The 23958-nt window shown below is 33.0% G+C and overlaps 2 protein-coding genes across 6 annotated transcripts in view; one reads left to right on the top strand and one right to left on the bottom strand.

Moving 5' to 3' along the window:
- Window positions 1–23958, bottom strand: part of LOC130669273 (homeotic protein distal-less) — a 63274-nt gene that overhangs the window by 19765 nt on the left and 19551 nt on the right. The window lies entirely within an intron of this gene.
- LOC130669281 (myosin-2 essential light chain) overlaps window positions 14637–23958 on the top strand; it is a 137550-nt gene continuing 128228 nt past the window's right edge. The window contains exon 1 of the mRNA XM_057472065.1: window positions 14637–14645. The gene's annotated coding sequence lies outside the window, so the exon portion shown is untranslated. The remainder of the gene's footprint in view (window positions 14646–23958) is intronic.

Below are 23958 nucleotides of genomic sequence, written 5' to 3' on the forward strand. Positions count from 1 at the left end.
TGGTATATAAATTAAAAACGATAATTTATTGAGTTGAATAAAAAAAAAAAAAAAAGTAGCGTAGATCAACGGTCTTTGGGCGCTCCTGGGAAACAGTTAATAGGACGAATTACACTAATAAAAGGTAACAACGTCAGCCGTTTTCACGGTAGAATAATAATGGGGCAACGCGTCGGCGCACTCTGGGGACCCCCATTTGAATATTTCCCTAATGCCGAGCCCCCGAAACCCGGACATGCGCGCGCTTTTTAATACGCATCGACGCGTCTTTCTGCGTACCGGGTACACGTACGCTCAACGGCTGTCGTTTTACCCGAACCGTCGATTCCTCGCCCGAAATTATGTCCGTCCTCATAAATATTTAATTCCACGGCATTTATAAGACATCCCAATATCAATAAATATTTAAAATATTATAATTATAATAATAATAATAATAATAGAAGTAGAAATAAAATATATAACATATCAGTCAAGCGAAATTGAGTGCACTTGTCAATATCGATATAATTAGCCGGCAAACAGGTAAGACCGGAATCGCTAACTTTTTTCGACGAGCTCGCGATAACAATTGATAGTGTCCTCGATGACAAAGTTCCCTCAGTACTATTATTTTTTTTTATCATTCATTTTTACTATCGGCCATATTTTTTTTTTTTATCGATTTATATATATGTTGATAACTTATTTAATATTTTTTTCGAAGGCTCGATGGCTAAACAATAAAGTCAAAAGTCATATATCGATTCCGGCTGAACCGAACGATAAAAAATATCGAACGCGACTTAAAAATTCAGATAAAAAAATTTTTTTGCTTTTTTTTTCTAAACATAAAATTCAACAGAATATTTTTATTAAAAACTTTATATCCTTTTTATTTAAAAAAAATTTTAACTGCGTGATAAAAATTCTTCCGCAATACAATAATTTGCTAGACTCAACTCTAAAATATAAAAGCGCGCTCATATTCTTTAGAACCATAAAATTTCCCTCATAACTCAACCGCGGGACTGTAAACGTCAACAGAAATTTTCATACGAATGACTTTGAGGATCCCGAGCTGTGTTATATTCCCGCGTTAAAACTCATCCTTGCCCATAACTCGTCTTCTGAAACCGAGGAAACAGCCGCGATTTCGCTCGGGTATTTTTCTACTGCCCGACCGTTAAAGCCGTTTCCACTTGCTCGATACTCGATTCCTCAGATATTTTTTACACTTTTTCCCCTTTTCTTGCTCCCAGCTTCCATTCCCGTCTTCGCTTTTTTACTCCACAAATTGCACAATTTTCTTCTTTCACTTCTTCGCAAATTTTTTCCTCTCTTAGTTTTTTTCTAAAAAAACTCAACCAACACTCGAGTGTTTTTTCAAGTTTTTTCAAAGCAAATAAAATAAACTGATCCATCAATCAGCAAGTGACCCAAATAATTTCATAAACTTCCGCTTATTACGAGGGATAGCCACTGTGAAATTTGAAAAAAAAAAAATTTTTTTTTTTTTATTAAATGAAAGTGTATATGTTCAAAAATATGTATCTAAAGTTTTGTATGAAAATTTCGAATATTTTTAAAGTTATAGTCATTTTTGTGACAGCGCGTCAACTGACCGCTGCATCGACTAAAAACTTTAAACGCATTTTTCTCGAAACTACTTTTTTTGAACTGGTGGCATCTGTAATTTGCATAAATATCAACCGATTCGCAACTTTTTTTTTTGCCGTATTCGTCTATTCAGTAGCTAAAGTTGCACATAGGGGATTTTGAAAATTTTGATTTTTAAGATTTTTTAGGGCTGTTTGAATCCAAAAAAATGATAAAAAATAACGAAAAAATTTTTAATATGTCGCCATTTTTTTTCAAATCCAAATTTTCAAAATCCCCTATGTGCAACGATAACCACATGCATACAGATTACAACGCCGTTTGGTTTTTTTGTTTCTGATAATCCGTTTTTGAGTTAGAGATGACACCGTGGTGGGGGAAATTTTTTTGTTGCTCCACAAAAATGCTTATAACTTTGTAACAACATGATATTTTTTAATGAAAATTTAGGAGAATTATCTTCAATGTATACTTTAGAAAACAAAAAAAACCCGATCCCCAAATTCCTTTATTATTCCAGTCAAAAAAATTCCCGAAAATCACCTATTTTTTCGATCCTCACAGTGGCTATCCCCCTTAATCATCAAAAATTTTTTTAATGCAAAAAAAAATGATTATTAGCACAGTAATTAAAATAATTTTTTAGCAAGTGATGAATGGTAGCTGGGAGCAAGCGATTCATGTTTTCCTGTCTGCAAGTACTCTCAGTGGGATAAAAATGATGAGGTTGTGGTGGATGAAGATGAAGAGGAGAAGAGAAAATAAGCCTGGTATTGATGCATAAAACGTGCATATTTACTAAGCCTGTTTTCACGGATGTGAACACCCGGTATGCAACCGCGGGAGGAAGCTAATGCCGATCGAGTACGGGCGGACTCTCCTGTGCCGCTGATATGGAGCCGGCATTTATTTATTTTCCCTGGACTTGCGGATGGATGGAAACTTGTTTACTTCTTCAACTACATGCTGCACTTGAGGGATGCCTACGCACTACTTACACTTTTTTTTAAATCAAGAAAAAAATTACGGGATGTAAAGTCGCTCTGGATCGTGTAATTTAATTTCAATTTTTTTTTTTTTTTTTTTTTTAATATATATTTATTATTTATATTATTATGATTGGAGTAATTTTATTGACAATGAGAGAAATAAAGAGAAATTTAAAAGTGTGTATGCTAATAAACTGAGTATCGACACGACACGAGAAGTCACGCGAGCCGCGAGCCGAGTCGCGGATCTGTTTATAGTTTGTAATAAACTTTTTGCTTCGGGTCTTGAAGACTAAAATTATTTTATTTTTTTGGAGATGGTCTAGGTCTTGTTTGTTTGGGCCCGATTCCTGTTTATTTGATGCGATTTATTTATTTTTTAGTGTGTGATGTACAAATGATTGGTAGGTTTGTAAGTTTACTTCCTGATACGCTGGAATGATACTCAAACAGGTTGATAAATAATATATATATGTATATATATGGTGTGTGGTGCTATCAGTGTGTGGTATCTTATTCACTTGAGTCATTTGAGACCGGTATTTAGGGTAGTCCCAATCCCAAAGGCGCCGTATAAACGACTGCCGGCATTTAACGAAATCACCCATTAGCATAATTTACGTGAGCCACTTGACTTAGTGCTATTATGTCCCGACATAATAGATATATATGTTTATGTTTGTATTTATATTTATATATACGGATACGGAGGATATTAAGTTTGTTTTTAATAGTTTGTTGTACAATTACTCGATGACAGGTTTTTTTTTACTCATGAATTATTCATTTGTGAAGTAGAAATTTAATAGAGGATTGAGTATTTTTTATTATTGATGATATCGCAGTGATCATTTAGGATAAATAGACGTTTGAGGAGGTCGTTGGAATGGAAATTCGATTCTCTGCAACTTTTGTCATGAGAAAAAATATTCTAGGAGTGATATTTTTAAAAATATCGCGGTTTGAAGTCTGTGAAAAGTATATATATTATGCCAAAAATTTTCAAACTGCTTAAACGGCTGTAACTTTTGAACTAAGGGTCTTAGGTTATTTTTTTATCAGACAAAAATTGTAGGAAATTTAATTTCCTACAACTTTGGTTCTCATAAAAAATATTCTAGGATCAATAGTTTAGAAGATACAGCCGTTTGAAGATTCATAATGATGATTATATTTTTCCAAAAATTTACCAACTCATTTAAAGCGCTCTAACATTCAAATTATTGATCCCACACTATTTTTCAATCAGACAAAAATTGTAGGAAATTAAATTTTCTACAACTTCGGTTCTCATAAAAAATATTCTAGGATCAATAGTTTAGAAGATACAGCCGTTTGAAGATTCATAATGATGATTATATTTTTCCAAAAATTTACCAACTCATTTAAAGCGCTCTAACTTTCAAATTATTGATCCCACGAAATTTTTCAATCAGACAAAAATGATAGGAAATCAAATTTCCTTTCCAACGACCACCCACAATGTCTAGATATCCAATTTTTTCAAGCCGTTACTCAAAAAGTTATGAAACTCAATTATCAAAAATAATTCAAAGTCAAAAAAAATGTTTTCTATCAAAATATAATTATTGTCAGCACACTGATAGCTCATAAAAAAAAAAGTATGCTCTCATTGTCATGACATTGCACTAGACAACATTATTTTCTCTCCTTACAACATAAATGTTTTTTTTCCCATATATAAATATATTTCTTTCCATTTCCTTATTTTTGTTTCTTTTCGACTGCAGGTGCCCGCACATTTCGCCAACGACTGTCATAAGAATGGCTTCGGGCATCAAAAAATAATAATAACAAGAATAATAAAAAGTCAGTATAAAAAGAAATAATGTCGGTTGCGTGTCACTAAAGTAGAGGACGTGCACGCATTGCACGTCCACGAGACTTTGACTTTACCTACATTGCATACACTCTATCTCCATACATCCACATTTATATAAATATGTACATATAAATATATAAACTTGCATTGCCGATGATTCACGATCCACACGTCTAACAATGATCTACTGCGATCTATTATAAAAACATTCCGCTTCCACGTGACTCAATACATCACATTGACTTCACTTACTGTCCCACATAAATTTAACTCGGCTAAAATATTTTACGTACCAGTACCAGTACCGCGAGGATACCCACTCATATAAATAACAGTAATATTTATTTTATAATTTTTGTTTAATATTTTGAGAACCACTGCAGGATGAAGCGCAGTGGGCGTTTCGCGGTACATCCCATATACCTATGAGCATTATATACTGCTATTCACATTTCATGTTTAGGAACACTCGTGAAAGAAAAAGACAAGCTTATATATATGAGAAAAATATATATGTACATATTTTTTTTTTTATTCCTTTCTTTAGATGAGATGTTGGCACGCGGACTTTCCTTGTAAGACGATACTAATTTTCTATTAAATAAATTTTTTATAAAAAAATTTTAAAATTTAGGGGAAGGGGGGCAAAACGGGATACTTAACGAAAAATTTAGTTTTTAGGGACATAAATATAAATTGGCTTCATTTTGATTCTATTTGAAATAAATATAACGAATTTTAGACTGCCATCAGAAAAAAAATTTTTATTTTCTGCGGGCAAAATGGGATACCCCAAAAAAAAGTAAATTTTTTTTTTTTTTTTTCAAGTGAATAAAATTGATGTAATAATGTCTTTCTAAATTGATGTAAGTAATAAAATTTACTCTCAACATATTTTTAAAGAAGTTTTTCCTTGTTATTTCTTTTCAAAATTTGAAATTGCCGCCAATATTATACTTTTCGCAAAAAATATAAAAATGTTTTTTTTTAGCTTTTAATAGTGTAAAATTATACTAGATGTCATTTTTGACCATTTTCGAAAGTTTTTCGAGAAAAAAAAATTTTGACGAAATTTTGAAGGTATCCCATTTTGCCGGCCTATCCCGTTTTGCCCCCCCCCCCCCCTTCCCCTAATTGAAGGAAAAAATTTCACGTGTCTCAAAAATTTCTATTTTATTGTAAATTTGTTATTTTTTTTTTTTTTTTTATGTTGATTTCTTTTTTTTTAAGCCGATGGATTAGATATTTAGATTTAAAACCTGAGGTAAAATAATTTGAATTACTAGTAAGCGCGTTTAGAGCGATTGCAAGTAAAATAATCGATACGGGCACCTCGACCTGGCGAACGAGTCCAGCGAAAAAAGGTAATCGTATAACTGGTTTGTGAAACTCTGAGAGAGAATAAGAAAGAATTGTTTTATTTGGGACCGATGGTTGTCTTGATGATAATAAAAATACAATTAAAATTAGCGACCGGGCCAATAGTTGAGTCGTCAGTCCCGAAATAAAATTTGCGCTCTTATTTTTCATCCCTGACCCGCCGCTTTCTTATTCTCTTTATTGTGGAAACAAAGGCAGTGTACATATATATATATATATATATATATTAGACTGGGCCAAAAAAATCGACTATTTTTTTTTTTTAACGATACTGTATAAATATTATTTGGGATGACAAAAAAAAATTATTGTGAAAATTTGAGCCCTTAATTTTGATATTAAGAGGTGTATCATCGCAATTTTTTATTTTTTTTTAATGAGCGGGTTTTTGTCTCATAACTCTCAAACCATCGAGATAAACGAAATCAACTCAGATACATTTTTTGAAGGAAATTTAATGCTCTACAAAAACGATTCGATTGAAATTTTTCGTCAGATGAACCGTTTCCTTATAATCATGCTTTGAACATTGGTATGATTTTAAAATTTGATTGTTCAACTTTGGAATTTTGTAATTCATGTAAAAATAAGTTTCTTGGAAAAGACAATGAATATTCTTGAAGGAAATTGAATGCTCTACAAAAAAAGTCTCTTAACAATTTTCGCTAAATTCACTCCTTCAAAAGTTATTCAAGATTATTGAAGTCGTTTTACATAACTTCAACCTTGAATAACTTTTGAAGGAGTGAATTTAGCGAAAATTGTTAAGAGACTTTTTTTGTAGAGCATTCAATTTCCTTCAAGAATATTCATTGTCTTTTTCCGGAAACTTATTTTTACATGAATTACAAAATTCCAAAGTTAAACAATCAAATTTTAAAATCATACCAATGTTCAAAACATGATTATAAGGAAACGGTTCATCTGACGAAAAATTTCAATCGAATCGTTTTTGTAGAGCATTAAATTTCCTTCAAAAAATGTATCTGAGTTGATTTCGTTTATCTCGATGGTTTGAGAGTTATGAGACAAAAACCCGCTCATTAAAAAAAAATAAAAAATTGCGATGATACACCTCTTAATATCAAAATTAAGGGCTCAAATTTTCACAATAATTTTTTTTTGTCATCCCAAATAATATTTATACAGTATCGTTAAAAAAAAAAAATAGTCGATTTTTTTGGCCCAGTCTAATATATATATATATATATATATATATATATATATATATATATATATATGTACATATGAATGTGCACATGGTTAACGATAATTGTATAACCCAGAGCCGAGCACGTGATCCTGTCATTAAGATCTAAGCAAAATAATTCATCACCTTGATGTTAAATCTTAAATTATTTATTTATTTATTTATAAATAAATAGATGATTAAAATCACATGTGTTGAAAAATAATTAAAAAAAAATAATGATAATAGTAGTGGAGAAAGAAGGTGCCGCATTTGAACAGGATTGCCGATCCGATCTTATAAATCAGTTTGCGGAGTATTTTTTTTCGAGACCCCGGTTGCCGGTTTCTCTACTGAAACCGCGTCGTTGGTATGGAGTCGACGGAGGTCGGGACATAAATATTCAAGCGACAAGTTAAACTACACATGTATCCGTTCGGTCTCTACTCGGTATCGGTGTCGATGTCGATGTCGATGTCGGTGTCGGTCACAACACGTCGATCTATGAGAGAGGGCTGGGGGAGAGGGGGAGGGGTATGTATACTAGTAGACAAGTATTCATGGAGTTAAAATGTACATGTTACGGAATAGCAGGCAAGATTGTTAAGCTGCTGCAAGAGAGTCAAAGTAGACAAGTTGGCTTTCAGAATTAAAAGGGAGCTCGTGGAGATGTTCGGTTATCTATTACATGAGGCCTAATTTAAATATGTGTGTAAAATGGTTTCATTTTTTGTGAATTATGGAAAATTAATCGGTTGAGGTGGAGATTTAGTTTTATTTTTTTAGTGATATTGGAGTAATTTTGTTTTTTTGATGATATCTTTTAAAATATTGATTCTAGGCCGTTTTTTATGGGGACAAAAATTGTAGAAAATTACATGTCCTATAACTTTTGTTTGTTTGTAAAATAACGTAGGATGAGTTTTTGAAAAGTTACAGCCGTCAGAAGATTTTGGGAATTTTGGAAAAATGTATAATCTTATTTCTAAGGCTTAAAACCGCGATATCTTTTGAAGTATTGATTCTAGGTCGTTTTTTATGAGCACCAAAGTTGTAGGAAATTAAATTTCCTAAAACTTTTGTCTGATTGTAAAATAACGTGGGATGAGTTTTTGAAAAGTTATAGCCGCCAAAAGATTTTGGAAACTGAAAAACCGTCTAATTATATTTCTAAGACTTAAAACCGCGATATCTCTGAAACTATGGGTCCTACGATTTTTTTTACTGATACCAAAAATCTGGGAAATTAAATTTCCTTTCCAAAAAGCTCCTTGTTCTTTGATTTATCTCAAAAACCACTAAACCTGATCAAATAATTTAAAACTCAAAAAATTACATCTGCCAAAAATCGATTTAGTTTTATTACTTTATTTCAATTCGTATCTTTTGATTGTCTATTTATTATTTTTTTATTACCCGATCAAGATACATACTTTTTATTGGATTTACGGATTTTTAAAGTGTAGTTAAAACTTTATCTGATGCTTTTAAAACGGTAATTGTTTTTTCTTTATTTACGATCGATTTACACCGCATCAACTTAAAGCTTCAATTAAAAATCTCTTTTCTCTTTAAATAATTAATTCTCATTAATAAATTAATTTGCACTCGTCATACAAGCCATTAATTCAAAAAAATTTATTCACATTAAATAATTTAAAAAAAAATAAAATAGCAAAACCGTAAAATCTGGTTTTGAAAAAACAAAACTCAAATAAATAAATAAAATAATAATAAGTAAAGTTAAGTCTTGAAAAAAAAAAAATTGAACCCGTCCGCCGAGTGAAGAAGCGTCGATCGATTAATCGTCGCGATAGAGCACGGTTTAATTAGCCCGGAGCGATTTATGCAGCCAGAATGTAGAATGCCGCCACGAAAATTTCTTCTTGCTCTTGTATACTCATACTTATTCTTCCTCCGCCAATGCTTTTACTTATATACATATATATATATATATATACACATATATACTACCGCGAATGCTGGCGGCTCAATACCACCCCCCAGTCGATTATTTTCTCGCGTTCAAATAAATGATAAATAACCAAAGATAAATAATAATTGACGTAAGAATAAATCATACATTTACCGCAATCATGGTAACGCGTATATAAATAATAACAACAACAAAAAATATATATATATATATAAAAGTACCCATTTTTGTTAGTTTATAAATTACGTATTAAACAAGAGTAATTTCTCATAAATTATCACGTCAAGATTGACGGAGAAAAGAGTCATGCTGACGGATTACATTAAATTATGCAATGCATAGAATGTAATTACTAGATTGATTTCTCGTTGATCGACAAGTTTTAACTTCCTTGACATTAAATTAATTACAATAAAAAAAATGTCTCGTAAATAAATAAACTGGGACTTTTTATATCTGAAGAGTTACAATAAATTTATTGTAGGGGAGACCGGGGCAAGACGGCCCACCTAAGCCGGTTATTATTATTTGTGGCTTTTAACCATCAAGTCGATTTACTCTTGTCCAACTTGAACTCAATTCACCAAAATTTTGGTGAAGCTCCTGAAAAAAAATTTTTTTTTTTTGGGGCAAGACGGCCCCCTCCGAAAAAAAATAAAAAGAAAAAAATTTTTTTTTTTTAATTGTAAAAAAATTTCCTGCGTAACAAATGTTTATATTTTTCTCTTTAACAACTGTATTTACTTTAATATTACTCGAAATAACCTTTTTTGATATAATACGAGTCATTTTTTCACTTCTGTAGAAAATTGATTATTGGTTTTTTTAACTTTTTCAAATGCTCTATTTTAATCCAAATCCATATAATTAACCAAAAAATGATATTTCTATTAAATTAATCATGACTAGGTTATAATACTATGAAATACATTTTCTTTTAGAATTTTTGAGTGGTTCATTTTGCCCCAAGTTTCACGTATCGGGCTAAAAATGAGTAAATAATTTAAATTTGTGATAATCAAAAGAAAACAAGAAAAAAAAATTTTTGGTTAATTTTTGAGGTGGGCCTTCTTGCCCCAGGTGGGCCGTCTTGCCCCGGTCTCCCCTACTTTTTATGATATAACGTGGAAGTAAAGGGTATTGAAGTTTTAGTTGGTAAAGTATAAAGTAGAGTCGGGTATGAGTAAGTATGAGTTAAGTATGCAAGTGGAGGTGGTGTATGACAGTAGTCACGTGCAAGTACACGGCCTGTTACCCTGTACTGAGTACCGCAAGTTAAGTCCGGGAAGGGAATTACGTAAGCGCATCTACAACATCTACATCTACTAGGTTATTGCTGGTATGGAGTTTTGCTCATGGACTTACTCCGCCTCTTGATCTATCCTTTCTGTCCTGTCCTCTTACATTATATTATATCCATATATATATGTCATATGTGTGTGTGTGCAAGTGTATAGCTCGTTGCGGTATAGCTTTTACGTTTGCTCCGCGAATCTACGGAGTGAGTCGCGCGCACATGGGGATTGCGATTGCGTAAGGCGGAGTCTTGAATGTCCATATTTATTTTTTTTTTAAATCAAAAGCTTCATTAATAAATTTGAATAATAAATCAGTTTAAAATTTTTTTATAATAAATTGATAATTTAAAAAAAAAATTTAATTATTGGCGTAAATATTTAATGTGAAATTTCTATCAATAATTTATTGAATGAAAAAAATTAAAATTGATTTAAAAAAAAGTAGTAATGAGATTTAAAATAGATTAGATGAATAAATATTTAAAAAATATCTCGTTGCGTGACTGCATTACAAGACTCATCGGTCGTTATAGCATAGCTACAGGTGGTTTTCTTATTCAGCTCTTACATCTATACCCGTTTTGTCTCGGGTCTCGCGGCTCGTCACTCCATCGACGTTTCATTTCTCATGTCTCGTTTTAATTTTAATTCTCCCCTCCCCCACCCTTTGTATCCAATATTTGTAATCCTTGTATTCCTCGGTCCTCTGTGTCTATACCAGCCCTCACCCCATGGCGAAACCGCACTCACTCCTTTATTTTTCTATTTCACCCCAGAGCATAACAGTTGCGATTCCCATTACTCATAGAAACTTGTGGTCATCTTTCAACTCGGTCTCCACATGCGACCGAGGGTTCGTAATTATCTAGCCTGCTTCCGGTTAAATATTTTTAAAACCAACAATGTACCTTACTCGCACATTATTATTTATTCTGTACCTACTAAGTAATAAAAAATAATAAACAACAAATGAAATATTATTCCACGGTGTACTGTTCGGTGTATGATGGACGATTCACCGTCACAATGTACATTTTATTATATTTTACTTAATAACAAAATCATAATCATCAAGAGAAAAGCTTTTGTGATGCTTGCAGTCTCTATGGGGCCCCTTGTTGCGGAGACTGTATGTAATGTATGTACTCGGAACTCTATAGTAGATTTTTATAACCCAAGACATGAGAAACAGGTGCATGACGTCAGGTGGGCAGTGGCTACCACGTGATCTTTTTAGTTTTTTTTTTTTTCACTTTCTTTTTTTTACATTTATTTATTTTTTATTTTCTTCAACAAACTTTTAAATAAATTAAAGTAAAGAGATGCAGAATAAACGGGAGAATTTTTCTTTGAATTACCAGGGGTAGGTTGGGCCAAAAAATTTAGAAAAATTTTAATTTATTGAAAAAATGGAAAAATTTTTATTGAAAAATTATGATGAAGTTAGCAGACAATTAAAAATTTTCGGATTTTTTTTTCAATAAATCAATAACAAAAAAAAAAAAAATAAAAAATATGCACATGTAGAAAATTTTAAAAACTACAGGTGCAATTTTTTCAATTTTTTTTTTTTATAATTTACCGTCTAAAAGAAAATCCAAAAGTTATTAGACGTGGGATAACTTCAGTATCATGAAAAATTATTGTGACACTGAAGTTAGCGGACGTCTAATAGTTTTTTGATTTTTTTTCAAACGATAAATTATAAAAAAAAAATATTTGAAAAAATTGCACTTGTGGCTTTTTAAATTTTCTACATGTGCATATTTTTAGTTTTTCTTTTTTTTCGTTGATTTGTTAAAAAAAAAAAATCGAAAACTGTTAATTGTCTGTTAATTTCAGGATCATAAATTATTTGATATTTTGGGCATCTGAAAAAAATTAGCGACTGATTTTACTCCGTAATAAATTTTTTTAATTGATTCTAGTGGGAGTTAAGAATTTTAAAAAAAATTTCAATTTATTCAAAAACTCAAAATTTTTATTGAAAAATTTGATATTTTGGGCATTAGAAAAAAATTAGCGACTGAATTTCTCCGTAATAAATTTTTTTAATTGATTCTAGTGGGAGTTAATTTAAAAAAAAATTTCAATTAATTCAAAAATTGTAAAAATTTTTTTTGAAAAATTATTTGATATTTTGGGCATTGGAAAAAAAATAAGCGACTGATTTTACTCCGCAATTAATTTTTTTAATTAATCCTAGGGGGAGTTAAGAACTTAAAAAAAAAAAAAAATTGAAATTGGTAATTTTTTTGAGTCCCATTTTGCCCCGATAGCTAATAAAGCAGTAAACGTCAAACAGTAAAGTCGATAACGTGTAAATAAAATAAATAATAATATGTAAACATTGTAAATAAATGAAGAAATAAATAAATGTAAAATGTAAAGATGGTAATTTTTTTTTTTTAAATATTTTTTTTCCGAATACTTAAACTGTGAGACTACTGAGGAATGAAGAATTATTGCGGCATCACGCCGTGGCCTTCGGGACGTCATTCATTGTATATATAGTAGTAATATATCGTATATATCGTACATCTATAGCACACAGCTTACCGCGAGTGTATCAAGTCCGCAGTATTATTATATACATATATGTATTATATACATTATACAGAGAGTGGATTCGCTCGCGCGTGAACCTGACGTTGCATCCACTTTTATAACCGCGAGCTGGAGCTGCGTACAAGTTATAACTCAAACTTTAATTACTAATTTAATATTTTTTAAACAAAATTCATTTTTATCGCTTAATCTCGTTACAATAAAATTAACTTCTGTATTACCCGGAACATCGCTATGATCTTTTAATTACTTTTACCTCAACTATTTTTATTCCTATCAGACTAAAGCCAGTCGACTTTTTTTTTTTTTTTAAATGAGAGGCAGTAAATTGCAGTCATAAATAAAATAGACATTAAAAAAAAAAAAAAAGGATTTATTGGTGCAAAAAATTTTTACCTGTCCTCAGAATTTTTTCGCATAAAAATTAAAAACCAAAATTTTCTAGTCAAGAAAAAATTTTTCTGAGACGGAAAAAATTTCTGGCGCCAATTTTTTTAAATTCCTGATGCAAAAAATTTTTAGGGCAAATCAAAATATTCTCGTCGTGAGTAAAAATTTTTCATTCCTCAAGTTAGCAGACAATCAAAAATTTTTGGAATTTTTTTTAACATTCAAATTTGAATAAAAAAAAAAACTAAAAAAATGCACATGTAGAAAATTAAAATAACTAAAAGTGCAATTTTTCCAAATTTTTTTTTTTTTGCAAATTTACGGCCTAAAAGAAAATCCAAAAATTATTAGACGTCTGCTAACTTTAGTATCATAAAATTTTTCGTGCCAAGAAATCTTTTTTTTTCTTCGCAAATTAAATAACGATGACATAAAAAAATAAAATTCATTATTACGTCGACACGTGATTCATTTAAAAGTCATTTTAAAAAAATAATCAATGCAATGCCGCTTAAGATTTAGTATAAAAAAAAGAAAAATGTTCGACGTGTCATTCAACAGCAGTATTGAGTAAAACGGAATTTACGATTAGCATGAAGGTGAATAATGAACAGAGCTATGGCTATTGATATTTTAACTGACACTTATAGGCATCAATAATGTCAAATTAAGCGCTGGGTTTTATTCCACTGGAGGTTGACGTTTAATGTTTTGTTTTACATTTTACCGGTTAAAGTAATAACATATATATATCAAGTATTAATTGATCATGTGGACGTTGACAGGGTACAATATGCGTGTAACCCTTTTAATTTCTTCTTCATGTCGAGAACTTAATAACTTTTACATAACCGCTGATATAAACGAGTGGGTATGGTCTGGATGCAGTGAGGATATTTTAGAGTGTGCGGTTATTCGTTGCTGTGTACGTGAGACACTCGACTGACGCACAATATTCCGCACTTGATGTATAGGGTGAGTGATAGGGTGCGCAAAGCAATTAATTTATGCTAATAGGTTATCAGGTCGATGCTTCTCGTCTTAAGCGCTTTATCATAAATGTAAAAAAAATATTAAAATTAATTTTTAATTGACTTTATAATTTTTTGAAATTTTAATTTTTAGAAAAAATTTTTAATTTCTGCAAAAATAAAATATTAATTTTTAATTGACTTTATAATTTTTTGAAATTCGAAACTTTTAGAAAAAATTTTTAATTTCTGCAAAAATAAAATATTAATTTTTAATTGACTATAATTTTTTGAAATTCGAAACTTTTAGAAAACATTTTTAATTTCTGCAAAAATAAAATATTAATTTTTAATTGACTATAATTTTTTGAAATTCGAAACTTTTAGAAAAAATTTTTAATTTCTGCAAAAATAAAATATTAATTTTTAATTGACTTTATAATTTTTTGAAATTCGAAACTTTTAGAAAAAATTTTAATTTCTGCAAAAATAAAATATTAATTTTTAATTGACTTTATAATTTTTTGAAATTCGAAACTTTTAGAAAAAATTTTTAATTTCTGCAAAAATAAAATATTAATTTTTAATTGACAATTAAAAAAAATTTTAAATGAAACTCGAAGAAAAATTGGCGCCACTACAAGACTAGAACCGAAGTCGTGGGTGGACGCGAGTGTTTTAAAAAGCAAAGAGCGGGAAGAAGAGATGAGTTGACTATTCCCATCAAGCTGAAGAGCAGACCGCGAGTGGATAGTGTTGAGCAGCGCTAATTGACCTCGGGGGCCCGACTGACCCGGCGCACGTCCACGAGACACTATCGCTGGGAGCGAGAGCGAGACGCCGTTAATTCTGCCCTCCGTCCTTCTTGCCCGCCACGGCAACTCCGTCTTTATTTATTCTCATTTAAAACTCTTACATGATACTGCTCGCGAGGTGGTTCACGCAAACACAATCTTCCCTCTTGTCTGCCGCGTGTTTCACCCACACCTCATAACCCGCCGGGTAACCATGAATATTTATTACATGCGCCAATCCAATACTTTTACCTCTTTTTCCCTCTTTCCATCCTTTTGTTTCCTCCACCTCAAACTTTTTATTTCTCTAAAATAAATCCACCAACCAACCAATCAATCAATCAATTACCCAAAAATCAATATCAACATTCACATCCGCTTATACACAAAAAAAAAGGATTCCTTGAGGTAAAAAATTTTTACTCGTTCCAAGAAAATTTTTACTTGACCCAAGAAATTTTTTGCGTTATAAATTGAAAACAAAAATTATCTTGGAGCAAGAAAAAATTTTTTTAGGCGAGAAAAAAATTCTTGAGCCAAGAAATTTTTTCTACACAGAAAAAAAGGATTTTTTGGCAAAAAAATTTTTTCTTGTTCTAACAAAATTTTTACTTGACCCAAGAAATTTTTTCCGTTATAAATTGAAAACAAAAATTATCTTGGAGCAAGAAAAAATTTTTTTAGGCGAGAAAAAAATTCTTGAGCCAAGAAATTTTTTCTACACAGAAAAAAAGGATTTTTTGGCGCAAAAAAATTTTTTCTTGTTCTACCAAAATTTTTACTTGACCTAAGAAATTTTTTGTATTATAAAGTGAAAATAAAACTTTTCTTGGGGTAAGAAAAAATTTTTTTGGAACAAGAATAAAATTTTTTAGGCGAGAAAAAAATTCTTGAGCCAAGAAAAATTTTTATCTTCAATTCATAATACAAAATATTTCTTGCGCCAAAAAATTTTTTTTTTCCGTGTAGTCCTAAAAAAACTTTTGTCTTCAACTCAAAATGCAAAACATTTCTTTCGCCAAAAAATAATTTTTTTCTGTGTAAAAATTAAAAAAAAAATAATAAAAAGTCCCTTTTAAACTCTGATTGCATGATAAATCAAAATTGTCACGGGGCGGAGTAAATTATAACAAAGTTAACTTATCTTTGTAGTTTTTTTTTTTTTTGAAAAAGTTTTGCTAAGAACGGTAATGCTTAACCACGCGAGTACCCTAAAAGACACGAAAGTACAGAGCTGTTATTATACTTGAAAAGTAAAAAGTTGACAGCAATAAAAGTTTCATATAAATGTCGTATGTGTATAGATGGCCGTAGTATTGACCAGAGCACTCGCAAGTACCAGTGATTATAAATAGTATTTTTGCAAGTAAAACCCGAAGCCTGATGTCGGTTTCGAGAAGGGCCATATGCTCGACGTCGCTACAACACCAACTTTTGGGGTTCAAGGTAAAAGTTATTTGCTCGCTACGCATCGATGAGTAAACGCAGGAAAGAGGGTGGGTGGTTGCGGTGCGCTAGACTGCTGCTGTATGTATATATATATATATATATATATATATATATGTGTGTGTGTGGGTAGGTACATCACGGTATTATAGATCGTTGGTATGGTATACTATCGTGGAAAATGTTTTCGTGGTCGCTTCCGGATCAAGCTCACGTTGACGACAGACAGACGGCTAAGTTGTTATGTTGGCAAGTGAAGAGGGGCCCGATATATACCGGGCCTGTCATTATTTCTTACAGCCGCCGTATGTCTTTTGCTACTGCTCTCTTTCTTGTTGCTTCTTTTATTTAAAACTTCTTTTTTTCTCATTGTTTATTTTCATTTATTTGTTTTTTTTCGAATTTAATGCTCGGGGCTGAAGAATAAATAGTTAATTTACCGGCTTTTTATATAAATATGAATTGCAAATGATGATTATAATAAAGTTTTGTTTATTTTGTAGCCATTTATTGTTCAACGTCCGCTAGTTTTCTTTTTGTTTACTTAAATCCCAATTAATTTCTATTTATAACCGTTTTAGTTTTCTGCGGGTGAAATATTCTGGGTAGAGGAGGGGCGAAATTGAGAAGTAGAAATATATGGAGTGAAGTCGCGCTCTGTCTGCGAGAAATTTTCTATCTAGAGCCACCTAGCGGAGCCTACGGAACTAACCTCCAATTTAACCGACCATAGACTTATTAGATCAACGGAAAAGATGGCGGTGAAAAAAAAAATGATTCGAGGGCGGATGATATGAAAGTGTGAGCTCGCGAAAGTTCGCGAGTTTTAAGTCTACTCTGCACAGACACTTACCCACTCGAGCACACACACCTTTTTTAATCCCCCATATCCCTACTCCATTCTTGAGATCAAAAGTTCTTGTACATCATAACATTTCATAGCTATCCAGAGCCTCAGTATTTTAAAACACATGAAAACATCTCTCGACACTCCATAATCCATGTGTTGTCAGTCTCGCGAGATCTGCAGTTGCATTTCTCGTCTTTTATATAGATACCTCACACACACACACACACACACACACACGCACACCAGCTTACGAATATATACCAAACAGTGCACCTAAGACGGTAACTCGTCGGATCGATGGGAAAGTATCTTCTCACCGAGTTTACGAGACTCTCTTGTACCCGTTTTCGTAGCCGTGATATTTTTCTTTCTATCGTGCGAAACATTCCACATAAAATTCCCCACATTCTTACAAATACATCCACATATAAATATATACCCCATTCACTTATTTATTTATCCAAGTAATAACGACATACGATCCAACTCGATATGTACTTTCGGTCCTCGCCCCCCACCCCCTTCTCACGTACATTCAATTTACTATTATAAATACATTAAATATATCAATTGGTATTTTTCTTCAAGCTCTCCACCCAAGACGACAAACGATCATTTAAACTACTATTACACACACACACGCACACATACACACATACACACACACCGACATACAAACGCACAGGATTTATCACCACTCCTTTTTCCGTTTGCTGTTCTTTTGTGTTCACAAATGTTTTTATTAGTAGATTTCATAAAAATCTAACTATTGTATTTGTCCTCATGATGGAATTTTCGAAAAATTTTTTTTTGTTGTTTTTTTTTAGTTTATTCTATTTTATTTATTGTGTTTAGCCACAAGTGACTCGTGAAAGCACACATTCAAATAAAATATTATCGCTCTCATTTACTTGACACAATTTTAATTATTTCTGGACTGCTACCGGTCACTTTATTTCGGCTCGACCCAGCGATCCGCGATAAATATTTGACTTGTAAGATTGTATTAGAAAAAAAAATATATAAGAGGTTAAGGGGGATAGCCACTGTGAGGATCGAAAAAATAGGTGATTTTTGGGAATTTTTTTGACTGGAATAATAAAGGAATTTGGGGATCGGGTTTTTTTTTGTTTTCTAAAGTATACATTGAAGATAATTCTCCTAAATTTTCATTAAAAAATATCATGTTGTTACAAAGTTATAAGCATTTTTGTGGAGCAACAAAAAAATTTCCCCCACCACGGTGTCATCTCTAACTCAAAAACGGATTATCAGAAACAAAAAAACCAAACGGCGTTGTAATCTGTATGCATGTGGTTATCGTTGCACATAGGGGATTTTGAAAATTTGGATTTGAAAAAAAATGCCGACATATTAAAAATTTTTTCGTTATTTTTTCTCATTTTTTTGGATTCAAACAGCCCTAAAAAATCTTAAAAATCAAAATTTTCAAAATCCCCTACGTGCAACTTTAGCTACTGAATAAACGAATACGGCAAAAAAAAAAGTTGCGAATCGGTTGATATTTATGCAAATTACAGATGCCACCAGTTCAAAAAAAGTAGTTTCGAGAAAAATGCGTTCAAAGTTTTTAGTCGATGCAGCGGTCAGTTGATGCGCTGTCACAAAAATGACTATAACTTTAAAAATATTCGGAATTTTCATATACAACTTTAGATACATATTTTTGAACATATACACTTTGATTTAATGAAAAAAAAAAAAAATTTTTTTTTTGAAATTTCACAGTGGCTATCCCCCTTAATTTCGGTGGATTTTTTGAGGATATGATTGAGTGGGATTTCGTCACCCGGTAATAGTTTAATTTATTATTTGGACGGGTTGTTGGCTCTTTCAGCGTAAATATAATGAAGGCTATTTAGTATAGATTGAATAATAGTTTTAGTGTTCTGTCTATTGGTCTAGCTGTGTGTCAAAAGACAAGGGATAATAAGAAGGATAAGGGACGAGATGGTAACATGATCCAGATCCAGATCTAGATCCAGATCCACCGAGATTCAGTTGTTAAATTTATAATGAAATGAAAAAAATTAGTGAATAGGGAGGAAGGGATCGCGGTTGAGAATTCTTTAAAGGGCATCTGATATGTATATATATAATATATGAGGATCAGGTCTGTGGGTACGGTGAATAGATTATTCGCGGTTTTATTAGTTTTTATGACTGAGGTATCTGTGAAGTTGTCAGCGAATTCGGGGTCGACGGGAATAGATTTTCGGGAAAGCGAAAATGGACCCGAGTCGAAATTTAGAGCCCATTTAGAGCCTTCTAAAGTCGGACCTATTTCGGACTTGGAGGCTCTAAATAGAGTCTGTTTCTATGTTAAATTAGGTCCGATTTTTGTCCCTGAGGTGCTTCAAATTTCCGTTTTCGGCACTTGCGGGCTCAATCTAGTACCTGATGAAAATTAAAATTAGGTCCGATTTAGGGCCTATTTTTATTACGGGACTAATATTGTCGGACTTGAAGGCTCAAAATCGGACCTCTCAGTGAATGTTAGGACCTCCGGGTTCAAAGTCGGAGCTACAGGACTACAGGGCTCTAAATCGGATCTATTCAGGACTAGAGGGACCTATATAGGCTCTAAATTTCGACTCGGGGATTTTTAGGTTTATATATTTTTTAAAGGAGACGGGCGAAGCAAAGGGCTTGAGAATAAGAGAAATAAGTATGTAAGTAAGAATGAGAATGAGAATAAGAATAAGTAATGTAAAGAGAAACGAAAAAGAGAGTGGACGAGACGGTGGGCGGGGCGCCTCCGCTCCAAGGCGATCCACTCGAAAAACCTCCACCTTCTTTTAGACGGATAGTAGGTAAGCATCAACACTTACATTGCTTTCAACGAACCAGTACAAATCTTTCTAACCACCGCAGAAATTCATTAAAAACACCCCAGTGAAGAAGAGAGTAACCAGCGGCCGCAAAAAAGCCTTTGAGGTGGAGGTAAAAAATAATAAAAATAATCCGACAAAACAGCGGTCTGTCGAAAAATAAAACAACCAATGTTGAAATAAATGCAATTGAAATAAGACGTTGCTGGAGGCAGCAATTGAGACGTTCTTTCCATGACTCGGGAGAAAACCGATGGCATCTTATCCTTCACGTCCCCATCGACATGTATCGTTTCTTTTATCCGGTTTTTTGTCAACCAGAGGAGATACTTTTTGCTGCCACTAGTATATCCACCAGACACACACTTATATCTATATAAATATATGTGTAGTTGTGTAGAATCGGTTGACGAACGATGTGTCAGCGTTGACAACTGGCGCATGCGTCGGCTGAATACTAAATTAACCGGGCCCTGAAAATCTTTGTGCGCAGACTTGATCCGTTGTTTTAAATAAAAATCTTACCGTCTTATAACGAGCTCAGATAAATAAATAAATAAATAAATAAACGAGGGAATTTAAATATTTTTATTAAGCCCTTAGAGAACCGGTATCGCAATAATTCAGACGGTTCAAACAAACGGTCACTCAAGTGTGAGAAGCATTGGGAAGTGAGTTATAATAAAAAATAAAAAAAAGGGGGGCAGTAATTTAAAAAGTTGTAATGCATCCATAAGAGTGCGGAGGTGAAAAAAGTACCGCGAATATTCCGAGGGGAAAAGTCGCGGATCGAGAGCTTCTTCGAGCGAAACAATGTTGTGTTGGTATTGTATAAAGGGCGCAGCGATGCAGCAACAATCCAGGTTGGATAGGGATGCCAGTGTCTGAGAGAGAAAAAGACATCGGGAGATTAAACGAGAATAAGACAATAAAGGAGAATGAGAGGGAGAAGGAAACAGAGAGCCAATGCCGCTGCAACAAACGAAATACCTAAAGGTAAGCCGAAGAACCGATGAAACGTGAGTCGGACAGAGACGGATTTAAATTCTCTGTTTGTCTGTTTCTCTTCTGTAGGCAAGAAAACGAACGCCTGACTTCAAACGATCCGCGTTGGGTCTCTCCGCGGCCCGCTGCTCCACAAACTCTACGACAGCTCGGAAGACAGTTCTCCAGTTATACACCACCCCCCAATGAAGAAACTCTCCCTCGAGACTTTGAACAGCTCGTGGCCACGGATTCCTATAATTGTTCATTTATAAGAATTCCCGCGTTTTTATGGCTTACACTTGGGACCCTGACGGTACGCATGAGACTGGATACTGCTGACTAGTTTTATCATTATTTCCCGAGAGTTCGGTAACCCCGACAGGGTCTAAATGAACCTAGTGGACCCATGAACCAACTAGTGTCTTGGAACACGCGGATACCACCTTTATGCTTCGGACCTACCAGATCGAATCATTTCTTATTCTTACGTCTCACCATCATCACCACCACCATCAACTGCTGATACCGATGCCAAATAACTTGACTTGTCCTTCTCTTTCACTCTTTTTCACTCTCCCTCTCCTGCTTTCTGTACCAAGAACCCAGAGAGGAAAGTACCACGGGCCCAGGCTTGGCCCAGACTTGGCCCAACTTTGTAGAACCTTGGGCCAGGCTTGTAAACCAGCCTTGGCCCAGTCTTGGTAGAAGCCTGGAATGATAATCTCAGGCCAAGCCTGGTTGCCAGACCTGGCCCATGCTTGGTTACCAGACCTGGCCCATGCTTGGTTGCCAGACCTGGCCCAGGCTTCCAGGAAACGAATGAATTTAATTAAAAAAAATGTATTATTATTAACCTCGTAGAATTCATGATCATTAACGTTTTAATTATCTAACGGAGGTAAATCATTGTAACGGCCAAGGCTAGGTTACCCAATCCTGGCCCAAGCCTGGCTTGCCATTGGATAGCCAAGGCTAGGTTACCCAGTCTTGGCCCAAGCCCGGGTAATCATTGTAACGGCCAAGGTTATGTTACCCAGTCTTGGCCCAAGTCTGGCTTGCCATTGGACGGCCAAGGCTAGGTTACCCAGTCCTGGCCCAAGCTTGGGCCAATATAGGTGTGCCAAAGCTAGGTTCCCCAGTGCTGGGCCAAGTAGGGGCCCGTTGTTCAACTCTGGCAGCTCCTGTATGGGAAGCCACGAGATTTTATTTAAAATATTTTTTTTTTCCGGAGGTCCCAAGCGTCTTTTTATCTCGATAGATGACACGTGCCTATAGGACGGTATGCAATAACCGTTTGATGATTTTCGTATGCAAGAAATGTGTACGGAGAAGGAGGTGAAAGTTTATTTTTATTTGTTACGCCCGCAAAAAATTCACCAGGATAAATATCTCAAGAATTTTTTAATTAGTATTTATAAAAATAAATTTATTAATTTTTTTGCAATTAAAAATAATAAAAATAATGGAAAATTGAGTAAATGGAGTAAATAAAAAGTATGAAAAATAAATAAAAAGTGGTAATTTTCTATCTTGGTCTTTTTCAAGGAGGCTCGGATTTACCGGCGAAATGTTGAATTTATTAGATCGAGATAGGCGTGGGCGTTACAGGCTCGCTCTCACCCTCAGCCCTGCTTCCCAACCCTCTTTACAGTTTACACATACACGTCCACTTGATAAAATACGTTAATACATGTAAAACGCGATACCGTTATACATACGCTGAAGAGGCTCTCTATCCTCGGCCGCGCCCAACCCCCTTTCTCCATCTCGCTCTCTTTCCCTTCATATGAGCCTCCTTCATATCTATGTATATGTATATGTATATATGTATATATGTGTGTATGGTGTATAATATAACATGGAACACTCGCGTTTCGAAACGATATCCACCAAAGAGTAGAGACTCTGCCCCGAGAGCCCTTTTGAATCGTTCTAGGAATCGGAAGGACTTATATCGAGACGATCATCGGACTCGGTTGATTTATTACATTAATTCGTCAGACGTTCCACCTCAAATAAAAAAGATGAATAAAAATTTATCAAATAATTATTTTTTGAAATTTTAACTCTATTTCTTATCAATCTTTTTAATAAAAATTCCTTCAAAATTTTAATTTCATTTCTTGTCAATTTTTTTTTTTGAGCCGTAAAAAAAAATTTTAATTCAACGTTTTTATCAAACTGGCCCGAGTCGAAATATTAGACAAAGTTGAACGTTTTGAAAGTAAATTGAACGATTTTTTTGTACTTTGGTTCATAAAAAATTGGTAATTTAATGAGTTATGATTTTAGTTTAATCATAACATTAATTAATTTATTTCAAAATTTGTAATCACAATTTTCATCACCTTGATATCATAATATATGAACAGATATGCACAGAAAAAAAGGATTTCTTAGTGCAAAAAATTTTTATTTGTTCCAAAAAAATTTTTACTTGCTTCAAGAAATTTTTTGAATTATAAATTGAAAACTTAAAATTTTTTGGAACGAGAGTAAATTTTTTTAGAGCAAGAAAAAATTTTTTGAACCGATAAATTTTTTCTTGTCTCAAGAAAATTTTTGTTTTCAATTTATAATACAAAAAATTTCTTGCGCCAAGAAATTATTTTTTTCTGTGTACAGATATAGTGTTAAAGATAGAAGTATAAAACTGAAAAAAAATTTTTTTCAAAATACGAATTCTTTATTTAAGAGCCAGAAAAGCGGACGACAAAATTTTACGGAATTGACGTCATTATAATCCCGAGTACAAAATCGATGAAAAAAATTTTTTGGTATGCTTATGTTTTCTTTGGAAGTATAATTAGGTTTTAGTTTTATGATAAATATGTTTTCAATTTATGGTACTCCAATCTACGTTCAA

Source organism: Microplitis mediator, chromosome 6 (assembly GCF_029852145.1).
Source record: "Microplitis mediator isolate UGA2020A chromosome 6, iyMicMedi2.1, whole genome shotgun sequence".
In the NCBI taxonomy this organism is placed as follows: domain Eukaryota; kingdom Metazoa; phylum Arthropoda; class Insecta; order Hymenoptera; family Braconidae; genus Microplitis; species Microplitis mediator.